Source organism: Ailuropoda melanoleuca, chromosome 19, assembly GCF_002007445.2.
Source record: "Ailuropoda melanoleuca isolate Jingjing chromosome 19, ASM200744v2, whole genome shotgun sequence".
In the NCBI taxonomy this organism is placed as follows: Eukaryota; Metazoa; Chordata; class Mammalia; order Carnivora; family Ursidae; genus Ailuropoda; species Ailuropoda melanoleuca.
Window position 1 is genome coordinate 31,238,022 of NC_048236.1, and position 18,458 is coordinate 31,256,479.

Genomic DNA, 18,458 nt, shown 5'->3' on the forward strand with positions numbered 1-18,458 from the left:
AAGTGGCAAGAGGGGGCTGTAGGTCTTCAAGTGGGTGCTAGAGATCTCAACAGGGTGTAAAATAGATCGTCAAGAGTCCTGTAGTGGAGCATAAGAAAGGACTGAGTTGAGGAAGCATGATGATGATCAGATCAGTCCTTTCTTATTTCACGTCATTGCTTTTGTCTGTCTTTATCATAGTTTCATTCCCGTCTGTTCCCCTGTTGTACCCCACAGCCTTTCCTTTATCTGAGAAAAGTTCTAAGGACTCCCTGACTCCCACTCCCCTTCATTAATTCCCTTACCTCCCCATTTTATCATCTCCTGTCCATACAAATCTTGTGTTCTACTTCCCACAACTTGTTTGTGATCAGGCAAATACATGAGTTATGGGAAGGAACTGAGCGGAGGAAAGAAAGGTATGTTAGAGACTATTGGTCTTTTTACCTCATTGTTTACTCCTTCCTTCGTGTAGAAGACGATCTTCAGGATCACTGTGTGAAAGTTCGGAGTTGTAGCTTTAGATTTTGTATTGGGCATCATGGATTCATAGTTTTAGACCTAAGTGTGACTGTGTTCAGATCTTTTTCTAAAGGAATAAGATAACGCAGACCCAAAGATTTGAGACTTTCCCAAGATGTAGCAAGTCTTCTGGTTCCTGGTATCATAAATATGACGTGCCTTCCTGTTTGCATATCAAACCCCCAGCATACCCACATACATTTGCACATTCCCGTTGGCTCTAAAACCAGTCCATGTGTGTGAGCTTTCAGGAATGAAAACAGCTTTCCTATTATTTTCCCTCACACTGGAGTAGAAGAAATACTTTAATCAGGCCTGTGATTTGTGAATGGTTTAAAAAGGTGGTTACCATGTTGAATGTATCTAGTTTGTCCACGTATCTAAGTACTGGTCTAAAGAGATTTATTACTCTTCATGATGTCACGATTCCTAAGTGGCACCGGATGAAATTTCAGACTGGGAGGTGGTTACCCTGGTTACATTCCTTTATGCATAGTGAGAAGGTAAGGAGGAAAGGATTTGTGTTCGTATTTTATGAAAATTAGAATTCACATCTCCTTAAGGGCAGGGATTTTATCTGTCTTGTTTACTGAGTTACGTCAGCACTGTGGGCTCTGAGTCAGTAATTGTTGACTGGAAACCATCAGCCTCACTGTATGACTTGAACTTTGCAGTATAATTAGTCATTAAAAATATTGTGCCCTTTTTGTATCTTTACCAACTGATTCCTTTCATCCTAACCTCCAACATATTTTTTACCATAATATTATTTGAATTCACTAAGATATAATTAAATCACTATTAGTTCATTGATTCCTTAGCCAAATCTATATAGCTGCTTTTAATACCCAATAAGTTCTGGTAGAAAATAAAATTAATATTGGCACTGACTGCTTTAAATGATATCTGGACTCGAATAAAAAAACATATGTTTTATAGTATCTCTGATCAACATATTGACAGATGCTAATGTCAATTTATTTGGCAGATAAGGAATTATTTCCCAGAAAGCTCTGCTTCTATTTTATAGTTTGGCTAACCAAAGGACAAAAAAGATTTTCTCTCATTTTTGACTTCTTGAACTTCAGAAAAAGGGATGAACAGAGGAAGTCAGACTCATCCCTATCCCCCCATGAAGATTATAAAAACAATTTAATCATCTGACTGCGAGTTTACAATCAGAAAGTATGGCGTATATTGCTGTCCCAAACAATATTAGGAAATTGTTTGGAAATTGGAAATTGGCAAAATAATTGGATTTTCTTGGGGATAAAAAGGGCCCTGCTTCCAGCTGTTCTTTTAGAGATAAACTAGACTAGTGATCCTATAATGCTAGATTTGACCAAATATTCCCTAGTAGATGTTTTCTTGTTTTGAACTAATTTAGACTTGAAGTGAGCAGACTTCTTATTTCAGTCTGATTTTATTTTAAAGGTTGAAAATACCCTGAAAATTTGAAACAGCTCTTAACTTATACCTTATTTTATTTTGGATATCCAATTATTCAGTGAGATTTTGACCTATATTGAGTCTGAGTATAAATTTTATAGTTTTTATTTTTTTTAATCAGAATTGTATATATATATATATATATATATATATATATACTGCAGGAAGGGAAAATTGCCAGAAAAGAGACAATTCTCTTTTTTGAATCTTTTTTCTTTTTAAAAATAGCTTTGTTGAGATACAATTTACATCGCAAATAATTCATCTATCTAAAGTGTACAGTTTAATGGCTTTAGTATATTTACAGAGTTGTGTCTCTATTACCACAATTTTAGAATTTTAGAACATTTTCATTACCCAAAAGAAATCTCACACCCCCACACTCTTAGCTATCACTTCCTGAACCCCACATCCCCCTGGCCCTAGGCAACCACCAATCTATTTTCTATCTTCACAGACTTACCTGTTCTGGATATTTCATATAAATGAAATCATACAATATATGATCCTTTATTACTGGTTCCTTTCTCTTAGCGTTGGTTCCAAGTTTCATCCATGTAGTTGCCTGTATCAGTACTTCTTTTTTTTTTATTATCAAATAATATTGCAATATGTGGATATACCACATTTTATTTATTCATTTATCAGTAGTGGACATTTAAGTGGTATCCACTTTTGACTATTATGAATAATGCTGCTATGAACATTCACACACAAGCTTTTGTGTATGTTTTCATTTCTCTTAGCTTCATTTCTCTTTTATGTATGTTTCTCAGCTATATTTAAGAAATACATTTAATGAGGTTATAGCTGCCATAGGCAATGATTCCTCTGATGGATATGGGCCAAGTAAATTGAAAACCTTCTGGGAAGGATTTGCCATTTTAGATGCCATTTAGATGCCATTCGTGATTGATGGGAAGGGGTCAAAATATCAACTTTAACAGGAGTTTGGAAACAGTTGATTCCAACCTTTATGGATGACTTTGAGAAGTTCAGGACTTCAGTGGAGGAGGAAACTCAGATGTGGTGTAAGTAGCATGGGAATTAGAATTAGAAGTGGAGCCTGAAGATGAAACTGAATTGCTACCATCTCATGATCAAACTTCAGGGGATGAGCAGTTGCTTCTTATGGCTGAGCAAAGAAAATGGTTTCATGAGATGGAATCTACTCCTGGTAGAGTTGCCATGAAGACTGTTGAAATGACAGCAAAGGATTTAGAATACCACATAAACTTAGTTGATAAAACAGCAGGAAGGTTTGAGATGATTGACTCCAATTTTGGAAGAAGTTCTACTCTGGGTAAAATGCGATAAACACCATTGCATGCTGCAAGGAAATCATTCATGAAGGGAAGAGTCGATCAATGTGGCAAACTTCCTTGCTGTCTTACTTCAAGAAATTGGCACAGCCACCCCCACCTTTAGCAATGACTACCCTGATCAGTCAGCAGCCATCAACATCAAGGCAAAAACCTCCACCAGCAAAAATTCCAACTTGCTGAAAGCTCAGGTGATGGTTAGCATTTTTTTAGCAATAAAGTATTTTTAAATTAAGATACATACCTTGTTTTTTTAGACAGAATGCTATTGCACAGTTAGTAGACTATAGTATACTATAAACATAACTTTTATATATGCTGGGAAACCAAAAAATTCATTTGACTCACTTGGTTGCAATAGTCGCTTTATTGTGGTGGTCTGGAACCAAACTCACCTCTCTGAGGTATGACAGTAATTTTTTTTTTTTTTTTAAAACTGACTCTAGCGTGAGTCTCAGTGTAAGTGCATAGTCATTCTCTGAATTAGCAGGAGGTTGCAAAGAAAGGGAAAGCCACTTGTTGATTAACTGTTTTTGTCTTAGAGAACTACTAAAAGTGACCCAATTTTTAAAAATTTTAAATCCAGTATAGTTAACATACAGTGTTATATTAGTTTTAGGTGTATAATATAGTGATTCAACAAGCCAATGCTTGGTGCTCATCATGATAGTGTACTCAGGGTCCCCTTCACCTGTTTCACCCATCCTTCCATCCACTTCTCTGGTGACCATCAGTTTGTTCTCTGTAGTTAAGAGTCTGTTTCTTGGTTTGTTTCTCTTTTTCTTTGTCTAATTGTTTTGTTTCTTAAAGTCCATATATGAGTGAAATCATATGGTTATTTGTCTTTATTTCACAACATTATACCCTCTATATCCAGCCATGTTGTTGCAAATGGCAAGATTTCATTCTTTTTTATGGTTGAGAAATATTCCATTATCTATCTATCTAATCTATTTATTACTATATAGATGTATCTATATATCTTCTTTTTAGTTGCTATAGTTTTCCCAACACCATTTGTTGAAGAGACTGTCTTTTCCCACTGCATACTCTTTCCTCTTTTGTCAAAGATTAACTGACCATATAATCATGGGTTTGTTTCTGGGCTTTCTATCCTGTTCCATTGATCTCTGTGTCTGTTTTTGTGCCAGTACCATACTGTTTTGACTACTACCACTTTGTAGTATAACTTGAAATCTGGAATTGTGGTGCCTCCAGTATTGTTTTTCTTTCTCAAGATTGTTTTGGCTATTCGAAGTCTTTTGTGGTTCCATACAAATTTTAGGATTATTTATTCTAGTGCTGTGAAGAATGCTGTTGGTATTTTGATAGGGATTGCACTAAATTTGTAGATTGCTTTTAGTACTGTGGACAATTTAACAATATTTCTTCTTCCAATCCATAAGCATGGAATATCTTTCCATTTGTTTGTGTCATCTTCAATTTCTTTCATCAGTGTTTTATAGTTTTCAGAGTATAGGCCTTTCACCTCCTTGGTTAAGTTTATTCCTAGGTATTTTGTTCTTTTTGGTGAAATTATAAATGGGATTGTTCTCTTAATTTCTCTTTCTGCTGCTTCATTATTGGTGTATAGAAATGCAACAGATTTCTGTACATGGATTTTGTATCCTGCAGCCTTACTAAATTCATTTTTCAGTTCTAGTAGTTTTTCAGTGAGGTCTTTAGAGTTTTCTGTATATATGTCGTCTGCAAATAGGGAAAATTTTACTTCTTCCTTACCAGTTTGGATGCCTTTTATGTCTCTTTTTCTTTTCTAATTTCTGTGGTTAGGACTTCCAATACTATATTGAGTAAAAGTGGTGCTAGTAGACATCCTTATCTTATTCCTCATCTTAGGTTTTGGAAAAGCTCTGTTTTTCCCCATTAGGTATGATGTTAGCTGTGGGTTTTTTCATAAATGGCTTTTATTATTTTGAGGTATGTTCCTTCTAAACCTACTTTGTTGAGCATTTTTATCATGAATGGATATTATACTTTGTCAAATATTTTTTTTTTGCATTTATTGAAATGATCGTGTGGTTTTTATCCTTTCTCTTGTTGATGTGATGTATCATGATGATTGATTTATGAATATTAAATCATCCTTGCACCCCACTTGAATAAATCCCACTTGATCATAGTGAATTATTTTTTTAATGCATTGTTGGATTCAGTTTGCTAATATTTTGATGAGGATTTTTCATCTTTGCTCAGCAGAGATATTGGCTTATAGTCATCTTTTTTTTTTTTTTGTATCTTTATCTAGCCTTGATATCAGGGCAATGCTGGCCTCATAGGATGAATTTGGAAGCTTTCTCTCCTCTTCTATTTTTTTGTGAATAATTTGAAAAGAATAGGTAACTAACTCTTCTTTAAATGTGTGGTAGAATTCATCTGTGAAACTGTCTCATCCTGGACTTTTGTTTGTTAGGAGTTTTTTTGATTACAGATTAAATTTCATTGCTGATAATAGATCTGTTCAAATTTTCTATTTCACCTTGGTTCAGTTTTGGGAGATTATAAATTTCTAGGAATTTTTCCATTTTTTTCTAGGTTGTCTAATCTGTTGGTGTATAATTTTTCATGATATTCTGTTACACTCCTTTGTATTTATGTGGTGTCAGTTGTTATTTCTCCTCTTTCATTTCTGATTTTTGTTTATTTGAACCCTCCCCCCCTCTTTTGGATAGGTTTATCAATTTTGTTCATCTTTTGAAAGAACCAGCTCCTTGTTTCATTAATCTGTTCTATTGTTTTTTTTAAATTTCTGTTTTGTTAAATTTCTGCTTTAATCTTTATTATTTCCTTCTTTCTACTGTTTCTGGATTTTGTTCTTTTTTTTAGCTTTTTAAAGTGTAAGTTTAGGTTGTTTATTTGAGATTTTTTTTGCTTCTTGAGGTAGGGCCTCTATTGCTGTAAACTTCCCTCTTCCCTCTTAAAAGAATAGCTTTTGTTGCATCCCATAGGTTCTGGAGTGTTGTATTTTTATTTTCATTTGTCTTCATGTATTTTTAAATTTTCTTTTTGATTTCTTGGTTAATCCAGTCATTGTTTAATAACATGTTGTTTAACCTCCATGTATTTGTGTTCTTTCTATATTTTCTTGTAGTTGATTTCTAGTTTCCTAGCATTGTGGTCAGAAAGGATGCATGGTTTCACTTCAGTTTTTTTTAATTTGGTGACACTTGTTTTTGGCCTAATATGTGATCTATTCTGGAGAATGTTGCATGTGCGTTTGAAAAGAATGTATATTCTGCTGTTTTAGGATGAATGTTTTGAATGTATCTGTGAGGTCCATCTAGTCCAATGTCAGTGTAAAGCCACTGTTTCCTTGCTGATTTTCTGTTTGGGTGATCTATCCATTGATGTGAGTGGGGTGTTAAAATCCTCTACTATCATTGCATTATTATTGATTACTTCCTTAATGTTTGTTATTAGTTTCTTTATGAATTTGGGTTCTCCCATGTTGGTGCATTAATATTTACAATTGTTATATCTTCCTGTCGGATTGTTCCCTTTATGATTATATAGTGTCCTTCTTTGTCTCTTGTAGGCAGCATATAGACGGGTCTTGCTTTTTTATCCATTCCATCACCTTATGTCTTTTGATTGGAGCATGTAGTCCATTTACATTCAAAGTAATTAATGATAGGTATGTATTTATTACCATTTCATTACTTGTTGTATGGTTGTTTTTTTAGTTCTTCTCTTCTCCTTTCTTCTCTTGCTGTTTTCTCTCAAGGTGTGCTGGCTTTCTTTAGGGATATACTTGTATTTCTTTCTTTCTATTTTTCACATATCTATTACCAGTTTTTGATTTGTGGTTACTGTTAGGTTTATATGTAACATCTTCTGCATATAGCAGTCTATATTAAGTTGATGGTCACTTAAGGTTGAACCCTTTCTAAAAGGACTAAATTCCCTGTGCAGGTCCCCCATGCCTGGGATGCCTGGCTTGGGGAGCTGTTCCTCTCCCTTCTCCACACTGATGTCTTCTCTCACTCCCACAGACAGTCCTCCTCCTGAGTCTGTCTCTACTTCTCCTACCCTCTGTTTGGCTCCCGACTGTTTGGTTTCTGACCGTGTCTCTGCTTCTCCTACCCTCTTCTATGTGGCCTCGTTTCTCCCTGTAGTTATGGAGAGTCTGTGCCACCAGTCTTTGGTCATTTTCTGGGTTATTTACACTGATGTGGGTGTTATCTAGTCATATGCATTGGACAAGGGGAGCTTAGGGTCCTCCTCTGCCATCTTCCCCAGAAATCCAATCCCATTTATTTTTGTTGGGAACCTCATTCTAATGAAGCTACAAATATTAGCATTGTCTAAAGATGTACAAGAAACCATGGCAAATTTTTAGTAATGCCTACTCTGTAATTTCAAAAATCTATCTTCAACACTGCTATATTAATATTTGTTGAATAAATTAGTGGATGCATAGTATTTCTAGAGTCAAATGATAATATTATGAGGTTTTAGTATGATTAATTCATATTTGTAAAAAGCTTATTGACTAAATTAGTGGGATTTGTAGGAACTGTTGGTTTTTCTGAAATTGATTATATCTTTCTATTGTAATATTTCCATGACCTCATTAATTAACCAAGTCTTAAAACCTTGTTTTAGTAAAGTAAGTGGAAATGAATCAAAGGCATAAAGGAAGCACATTGGTTGAAAAAAATAAGGTTGAAATAAAAGATGCATCTTCTGATTGCCATAATTTAAAAACAATTTGAGGATCATCAAAACATTAAAATCTATGACAGTCGTCTTCGTATTCATATCTCAGACATGTTCACTCCCCAAATCTTATGGAACAGTGTTGGCACAATCAGTGTGTCGCTAAGGAAACATATCAAGCACAAACATAAAAAGCATAACAGATTCAAAGGGTTCTGGGGAATTATTATAAAGCCATAAAACCTGCCAAATAATCACAACAATAAAAATGGAAAATTAATTTCAAGCAAGACCAAACATTTCAACTGACTGCTGAGAGACTTTTGAAGAATATATACATGCTAGGAAAAAAGAGGTGAGGACTTTTAAAGATCCAAGTAGTTAATTAATGGAGACTGAAGCCAAATGCAAGCATTGGGAGCATAGCAGAAAAATTTGGTTTCTGGTTTCATAAGGGGGAATTTGCCTTAATCAAATTTATTAGTAAGAAAGAGGAGGGTACAGAGAACAGACTCCTTGAAGCAGTTGAAAAATGGACCAATATTCTAAGCTTCGAGATTTGATTTGTTTTTTAGTCCAAGTAAAATATAACCAGGGTGTTAAAGGAAGTAGAGACAGAAATAGGAGACCCTTTTTATGGATAGTTTTACAAGTGCACTTAGCTCTGGAGAGACCCCCTAGGATTAGCCAATATGATGGAATTATTTTTAAAGGGTCTGGGAATGTACCAAGTGGCTTGCATACCAGTTGACGTCACTCATAAGAAAACTGTTAAAAGGTGTTTTGAAGGTCAAATGAAGAAACACTTGGAAGCTTACTTGCTCGATGAAGGAATGCCAACTGATTTTTTTTTCAGATGGGAAAGAGATGCTTCATTAACTTGTCAAAATTTCAGAAAGGTATTATTTCTGAGGAAGGAAAGAGGTGTTATAACACATCCTTCATATTTCTATAGTGGGCAATTTATTGAAATGCTTTACTGGGGTTACAACGATCCTTTCTCTTAAAAGTGGCATAATGGGAAAATTGGTAGATTGAACTGAAACTCACTAAATTGTAAGAAACAGAAGTCATTTGGCAATTGAACCATTGTTAGTTCAGAAAATCACCATCTTTAAAGGACTTCATTTTGGCAGCCATGATGAAAGCCTCCCCTTTTTTAGTCAACTTGTGTATAAAAACCTCTTCTTAGGCAGTGTGTATACAAATTCATATATACATGATGTGTGACTCCAAGATGCAAAACTTATTTTTTAATACAATTTGAAAACTAAGGGAAAGTTTGTCCCATCAAAGACATCACTGTAGCGGCTCCATACTCATTTCAGGGATGCTGCCTTTGGACGAATCATTCTTAGAATTTCTCTTGTAGAATTGTCCCTCCAGACCATGGAAAACTTTAAAAATTATATTTAATAGTGAAAAATTTCATACTTTGAGTCAAAATATTATATTTGGGAAAGGTCCAGAGAAATCACAATCTCATCTGGTAAAGAAAGTGAGTGATTAAACTGTTACTAATTTTTAAAAAAATGAGGTGTTACTATTAAGTAAAGAAAGTGATATTCTTTTGTGGCTTATTATCTGGTTTTCAAAATAATTCCCAAAGCATTTTGTACATATTTCAGTCAGTGAGGTATGCTGGTCATAGGGCTTGTAATAGGGCTAAAGATTCTCAAGCTGACTGCTTTGAAGAATAATTTTAGAATGAATTTGGATATGCTGGCTACAAAGCCAGTCTCATGGTGTTTATTGTTTTAACTTATACAGAGGGAGAAGTAGAGGGATATTGATGTCTAGTGAAGATCCATTGATTTTAAGATATGCGAACATCACATATTTACATTTTTATAGAAAAGGGAAGAGTCAAGGTTTTGTTGTGGTGTGCTATAGAGGAAAGAGTTATGGTACCTACCAGAAGGCCAGAGTTGAGGCTATGTGAACTTGGATCAGTCATTTCCACATTTTTTAGTATCTGCTTTTTCTCTTAAAAGTGAGGGTATGTTTACTTTGGAAGATGAGCCAAAATATTACTGTCCCATGTGAAAAACATTCATGTACACACATCATAGGGTGAATATGAGGTTCAAAAGAAATACTGTGTGAAAAAGCCCTTGAGAACTCTAATGGTCAACAAAGATATTGTAATTTTAGAGCAAATATTTTGTGAGGAAAAATTAGAAGCATTTAGATAGAATAAGACATTTAGAAAGAAGCATTTAGAAGAAGAAAGACACTGGACTTCTTTCTGCCCCTTAACTTTCTTGAAACATTAAGCTGTTAACTTTTTTTTTTAATGATTTTTTTATTATATTATGTTAGTCACCATACAGTACATCCCCGGATTCTGATGTAAAGTTCGATGCTTCATTAGTTGCGTATAACACCCAGTGCACCATGCAATACGTGCCCTCCTTACTACCCATCACCGGTCTATCCCGTTCCCCCACCCCCCTCCCCTCTGAAGTCTTCAGTTTGTTTCTCATAGTCCATAGTCTCTCATTCATTCCCCCTTCTGATTACCCCCCTTTTCTTTATCCCTTTCTTCCCCTACCGATCATNCATCATCGTAATTCTTATGTTTCATAGATGAGAGAAATCATATGATAATTGTCTTTCTCTGCTTGACTTATGTCACTTAGCATTATCTGCTCCAGTGCCGTCCATGTTGCAGCAAATGTTGAGAATTCGTTCTTTCTGATAGCTGAGTAATATTCCATTGTATATATGGACCACAACTTCTTAATCCAGTCATCTGTTGAAGGGCATCTTGGCTCCTTCCATGATTTAGCTATTGTGGAAAATGCTGCTATGAACATTGGGGTGCATATGGCCCTTCTCTTCACTATGTCTCTCTCTTTGGGGTAAACACCCGGTAGTGCAATGGCTGGGTCATTGGGTAGCTCAATTTTTTAGTTTTAAAGGGACCTCCACACTCTTTTCCAGCATGGCTGTACCAACTTGCATTCCCACCAACAATGTAGGAGGGATCCCCTTTCTCCCCATCCTCTCCAACAATTGTTGTTTCTTGCCTTGTCTATTTTTGCCATTCTAACTGGCATAAGGTGGTATCTCAGTGTGGTTTTGATTTGAATTTCTCTGATGGCTAATGATTTTGAACATTTTTTCATGTGTCTGTTTAAGTTGTTAACTTTTTACATGAAGAAAACAAACTTTGTCACAGTTTTTCTATATGTAAATGAAATAGAAATAATATTGCCTTCCATTTATCATGTGGAAATACAAATGGAAATGGTAGAAAAGTCTGGAGAGAAAGGCCCTGTATAAAGTATAAGTTTATCTTTTTTTTTTTTTAAGATTTATTTATTTATTTTGGAGAGACAGAGAGAAAGAGAGAGGGGAAGGGGAGAGAGCATGCATGTGAGCAGGGGGAGGGGCAAAGGGAGAGGGAGAGAAATCCTGAAGTAGACTAGACTCCCCAGACCCCCACTGAGCGGGGAGCCTGAGGCAGGGATCAGTTCCAGGTCCCTGAGATCATGACCTGAGCCGAAAACAAGAGTTGGCTGCTTAACTGACAGCCATCCAGGCGCCCCAAAGTATATTTTCGTCTTATATGAAGTGGCCTGGAAAGTGCCTGGCATATAGTCAGTTTACAATACAGGCTGTTTATTATTGATGTCCTTAGTATTCATGTACAATGGTTTGTCATTCAATCTAGTACTTCCAAATTTACATATTTAGAACTCAGCTTTGAGCATGCTTTCTAGTAAAAATACTGATATTTTATTTCCTTAATACGTTAATCGTAGTCCAGGAGATCCTGGAGAAGGGAGAAATAACCTGCCTTTATCAATAGAAACTCCACCAAGAAATGGCAAATATGACTTCAATACATGAATTACTTTGTACACAGAGTCAGAACAAAAGGCCCTAGCCTTATTTTTAGATTTCTAAATTACATATTGAAATTGAGGATATATAAATGGAAACATCATGCAAAATGCCCTGAACTTAAGGGATACTGTGCATTTGGCATGGAAAAATTCTCAGCCTCTGAAAGGATGAAAATTTGTCATTACTCTTGCTTCTCTATTACTGGGCCAGGCTGGTGTGTGTTATAAATCAGCTCATTATGCCCAGGGAAGGATATTGAATAGTCTCTATTCAGTTAGAAAAATGTCAGTAATATATCTTAGAAGAAGTCAGACCTTTTCTGGTTCTCTAATATTCTTCAACATGCACCCAGTGATTCTGTGTACTCGACTTCGCCATGTGAAAATTCAAGCTCTGAGATGCAGTGGGAAGGAGAGTGAGAGGACATTCGGGACATTGGCTTACAGCATGATGCCACAGAAAAGCTAAGCAGTTTTCCTTTTACAAAACCAGAAGCTATCTTTATTAAGGTTTCAGTGCACCGAGAAGGAAGACACACTCACTACAGGCTAGATCCTCACTTATTAGGAGTTCTTCCTTCCTCACATGGAGCGTATCCAAAATGTCTTGTCCATTTTTTCTGAATCCAGTGGTAGAAGACTGGAACTATATTTTTATGGGCTGAGAGAAGTAACTCATACTTTACTTCATAGACATTTCATGGTGACCTGCTAGTTATCATGAAACCTGCAGCCTACCCCTTGGTCCAGATAAAGATACTCTGAATGGATATGTATAAGATATATATATATATGTATATATGTACATGTGTGTATATCTATCTATATAAGATTTTATTTTATTTGATGGATGGATATGTATAAGATAAATATATATATATATATATATATATGGATATGTATATGTGTATATATGTGTGTATATCTATATAAGATTTTATTTATTTATTTGAGAGAGAGAGCATGTGTGTGAGAGAGCGCATGAGCAGGGGGCAGGGGCAGAGGGAGAGGAAGAAGCAGACTCCCCACTGAACAGGGAGTGTGATGTGGGACTCAGCCTCAGGACCCTGGGATCATGACCTGAGCAGAAGGCAGATGCCTAACCGACTGAGCTGTCCAGGCAACTGCCTTATTTATATATTTTAAATATATTTATAACATAAATATAAATCTAATATTTATGTATTAATTTGGGTGGAAGTAAGATATTTGCTACATTCAGCAAAATCTGAGCAGTCTCTGTTAGGTGGAATCCCGTCCATGCAATGTGAGACAGTAACCAATGGTCCTTGAACTTGGGGTTAGTTAAGGCATTTATTTAGTATGCTTAAATCTTAAAACTGAATAATAACTACATTAATTTTATTGTAAATGAACTGAAAATATGTTTTTCTTATAAATTCTTCTCCATGGACCAATGGTATTACTAGGGACTGGAAATAACCTTTAGCTATAGGGGGTCAAGCAGGACAGTGTTCTAATCAGATAGGACTGTTATTTTCTTTGTGTTGTCCCAGTTCTACTGGCTTTATCCTGAGAGTCCCATGGGAACGTCTTCTGGGCTTGTTCCTTTTCCGTTTCAGTTTTCTTTATTCTGTTTTTATTTTTTATTTTTTGGTCGTTGTCATAAACTTCATCAAACTATAGTCTTTGTCAATTGGTTTATATAGGCACTTTGTTTCACTGGTATATACTGTGCAGGAAACCGGAGTGCTTAAACTGATGGATCATTTTTGTGTATTTACCTGACCTGGTACCTCTCTGAACAATTTTTGATTTATGTATCTCTGTCAATATACTTTTTGTTGTCTGCTTCCTCTAGGTTACTATGGAAGGTAGGGTTTATAACACATTTTCTTTGGTGGTAAAAGTGATTCGTGTCTGAGATGCAAGCTGAAAGTGGATGCCCAATAAATCAGAGAGACTGCTTTTGACCACAGGTAACAGAAAATCAAGGGTGTCTTAAACCATTAGGATGTTTAATTTAATGGATAAGAAGCTCGGGGGTAGATAGTAAGGGGTAGTTCACTAGCTAGGTGATGCCCGCAAGGGCCCAGGCACTTTAGTTTTTGCTCAAGATGTTGGCTTTGTCCTTTGCCTCATTTATGTCACAGAGGACTGCCGGAGCTCCTGACATCGGTCCTAATGCGATGGCACCTAGAGCAGGAAGAGAGAGAGGAGGGGAAAATGGGATTACTCCATGGGCATGTCTGTGTTTTTAAGACCAAAATATTTTGTGGTTCAGATTTCTTTTTTTACATAGTATTTTTTTAGAATTATGTCTCATGGACACCTTGAGCTGCAGAGTGGCTGGGAAGAATTGGCTTTCTGCCTTGGGAGCTGGGAATGGGTATGGAATAGATAACTAAGGATTCATACCAATTACAATCATTGTGTTTGAATTTCCTGTGTTACACATAAAACATTCACCTTTCAGCCATGGTAGAGGGACATTTCTAATATCCCTTAATATCACAAGAGCCACATATACCCAAGCTTTTATCTGTCACACATTTCTCAAGGGGAATATTAATGGGTCATAAAGAACAAGAACACGATTTAATAGCAGGATTATATGGGTGAATATAGAAATTTTCATGCACCAGAAATGACTATTTTGCTGTGTTCTACATATGAGTAATGTATGCTCAATAAAGATATATTAAAGAAAATTATGAACAGAAATGGATCCAACACTTGCATTTCTCTGAGCCCCACTGGATAACTCTTCATTGGTGCAATTAAAGCAAACATTAAAACCCACGCTTGATTAATGTGAAAACAAAAATGTTCTGTTAATAAAAGTAACCATTGAAACCATTGATCACATGGGTATGTAGATCACAGAGGGTGATTCTCGGGACTGGAGAAGGTGGGTGTTATAAATGTCAAGAAGGCTAAAGCTATTTTACGAATTCCTTTGTCACACACACACAGACACAAACACACTTGCCACACTTGCACTGTTGGGTTTTGTGAGCAAGGGACATAAGAATGTAAAAGGGGGTTAAGGTGCCCTGGTGCATTAAGCATCTGATTCTTGGTTTCGGTTCAGTCATGATCTCAGGGTCATAGATTTGAGCCCCGCCTTGGGCTCCACACTCAGCGGGGAGTCTGCTTGAAGACTCTCTCCTTCTGCCCCCCTCCCCACTCTCTCTCCTCACTCTCTCTAAAATAAATAACTAAGTCTTTAAAAAAATAAAAGGGAAATTCCAAGGGCCCTGTAGCCCCAGAATGGTGGGACAGAAGGGTTGAGATTTTAGCCAGGGCAAAGGCAAAACGGTTCTATGGATTAGGGGAATGTATAATAAAACATGTTCATTGGGCAGTTTCTTTACAGACATTTATTTGCTTGGCTCACATGGTTAGGGCTTTATATGGGATGAAGAGAGCTTAATGATTTTAAAGACAAAGGTGTATATTAATATTCTGTTTAAGATTTGAGAAATTTAGTGGGTTTTGTGAGGCTAACTATATGTAATCTTGGCAACTGTTTTTGAATTAATTAACAATGTATGCTTTGTGCAATTTTTGAAGAAAGAGCATGAAGGATAAATTTGTGATTTCTGAGGGACAAATATCTAAACTAATGTTTGTAGGTTTGAATTTTTAAGTTAAGGTTTAAAATTGCATCTTGACTCTCTAGAATATTTTTAGAAAAAAAAGCAACGTAAGAATCATAACAGCAACTTTAAAAATGGCATCTAGTGTTTACTTTGTTCCTAGAAGACTAATGAGAGGGGGTGAAAAGAAGATACTTACCTTCGAAGTGCTTATTCAGATTTTTAAAATACCTACATGGGTCAGATACTATTCAAGAGGTGAAGCCATAGGGATGAAAAAAACAGACAAAGCTTCATAGACCTTATATTCTGGGAGGGGAGACAGATAATAAACAAATAGCAAGTACATTTGTAGTAGGTCAGATGGCGTTAGGTGCTTATGGGGAAAACACGAGAGGTTGCTGTTCTGGGTGGGTGGTGGTGATTGTTGCCATTTTATGTAAGGTGATCATGGAAGATCTCATGGTTAGGTGCCTCACAGATGAGGGTTCCCAGGGAGCTGAGGGAACAAGCTCTATGCACACCCAGGAGAAGACATTCCACACACAGGGAAGTGAGGATGAAGACTTTTTAAAAACTTCGGTACCATTTATATATTGTGATATGACTGTCACTGCAGCAATAATTAGCACGTCTATCATGTTATATAACTTTTCTTTTTCGTGCTTGGAATAATTACATTCTAGTCTCTTGGCAAGTTTGATGATTAAAATACAACATTGCTGTCTATATTCACAACGCTGTGCATTAGATCCCTAGAACTTATTTACATGCTACTCATTGCACGTTGTACCCTTCAAGAACATCCGTTTTATACCCCCCTCCTATACCCTGCCAACCAGACTTTACTCCTTGTTTTTACAAGTGTGGCTTTTTAAGATTCCATATATAGGTAATATCATAAAGTATTTGTCTTTCTCTGATTCATCGCACTTAACATGATGTCCTCAGGTCCATGCATGTTGTCAGTCGAGTATGAAGACTTTAAGTCAAAATAAAACTTGGGCTACTTAAGGAGCACGCAGCAATAATACTAGGTATGCCTGCTTACAGATCTGTTGTTAAAGACTCATCCTTTATTCAGGCACTGGTGAAGTGGGCTTTCTTAGAGAAATTCTGTTCCAGTTCTATCTAGGTCTTTTCTTTATTCCCAGAACCAATTCTTTGTTACCCACTGATTTTCTTACTGTAATTGTTACCATTTTGAGTACTTACTGTGTGGTGGATCTGGTGCTAAATGATTTACACACGTATCTTATTTAATGATTTTCTCAGCCTTCAAGACTGATTCATCAAGGTTAAGTTGTCCAATAACAAAGCCAATGAGTGGCTGAAACAGAATGAGAACTTCGCTTCTCAAGTGGCTCCATACTCCAAGCTAATTCACTACATCTCAGACTGAATTTGTAACTTTCTTGTATTTAGTATCCTGGACAGACTGAAAAAGATCTTTCCATATCCATAGTTGTTAAAAATTTAGCCTTTAGAGAAACTTCATTAATTTCTGTAGGTGTGTGTTTCCTAAATTATATTCTTCAGAAAACTATTCCAAAAGATTTTGAATAATTTTTATATGAAAAAGTGGTCCCATGGTCAAATAATTTTTAGAAACACTAGTTTATATAATGCCTCCCAGAGTCTTTGAAATGGTAATGTGCATTGAACATCTCCATGAAGTGAATGTCTTCAAATCATTTGATCGTGGAAGGGCTGTTTCTGAAATACCTATTAATATCTCAATGACCTAGCTTATATAGAACACAGCTTTCAAAATGATGCTTTTCTATTTTCAGTTTCAGAATGGATTACCCAGGTCCATTTGATGAAGGGGGATTTATGATGCTTCCATGAGAAAGCACTCTGGTTATTGCTTACAGCAAAATACCTTTTTTTGCTGCGCTGTTTCAATTTGAAAGAACTCCCGTAATTTGAATTTAGGTGGTAAAATATAACATCCAGGATGACTGACATCTAGAAGCTTTCCCTTCAAAATTTAGAAATCCCTTAGCATTGATGTGTACGTTATGCTTTCAAATATCCATCTCTCTTATTCCTTCTTACTCATTTTTACTGGGAATAAAGAAGAGAGAATGATCTGTCCCTGTTCTTTATTGTTTGCTGTTTGACTATTTCTTGTCTATCTGTGTGCAGTTTAGTTCTTCTCGACCTGATTGGACAGTCACTGACAAGCTTCAAGTAGGGCTATTCTGGTCTCAATGTACTGTCACAGTTTACTTTGAGAACAAACACTGTTATATCTTTGGTTTGTAACTGAGACTTCTGTTCTTTGGTGTCACCTGTTGGGGCTTTGGTGTAATTTAAGACTGAGAGAGAGGAAATACAGGAGAAATTTCCAAAATTTACTACATCCTTTTCTTGACTTCTACTTTTTAGAGGTCCCAGTTAGCTTGGGAAGTCTGAGTTTCAAAAACATCTCTTCATTCTGCAGTTTCGCCAACCACATGGTCAGCAGAACATAAGATGGCGGCCTGAATCATCATTCCATTTTGTTTCACATTTTCTAGAGTTAGGAGTGCCTTGAGACTAATACTGTTTGTTGGAGCAAGTTGGCTCATTATTTCTGGGAAAGCTTCTACTTTCTTTTGTCTAGGCTCTTCTTTGGGAAGTGTGACAGCTTCCACCTTGGTTTTTCTCTGTGCTACTGTGGCATGGTTGTTTCATGGTCCCACACTGTGAGCCATTTGAAAAGAAGCACCTGGGAACTACACACTAGGGTCTATGGCCTTGGGGAGATTTTCACAGAGCCATCTACTTTCCCTTGTACACATCTTCTGGGGACCACAGTGTTTACTGGTAGGAAACCTCTGTTCATTCTACTCAAGAAATAAATGCAAAACCTGGCACTCTCTTTTCTCACTTGTATTTTACGGAGCGACTCATACTAAGATGGCAAGGGCTGGACACCTCAGGGCCGTAAGGTAACCGCAGGCCCACACCTGTATCTACAATGGTAGCTGTTGGCAGAACCCCAGCACTGGCTCACTTCAGTCAGCATGGACATGGCCCTGGAGTGTGGCAGCTGGTCCTGTCAGCCAAAGCTCTCTTTGGCAGCAGCTTTCAGCAGGTCAGCT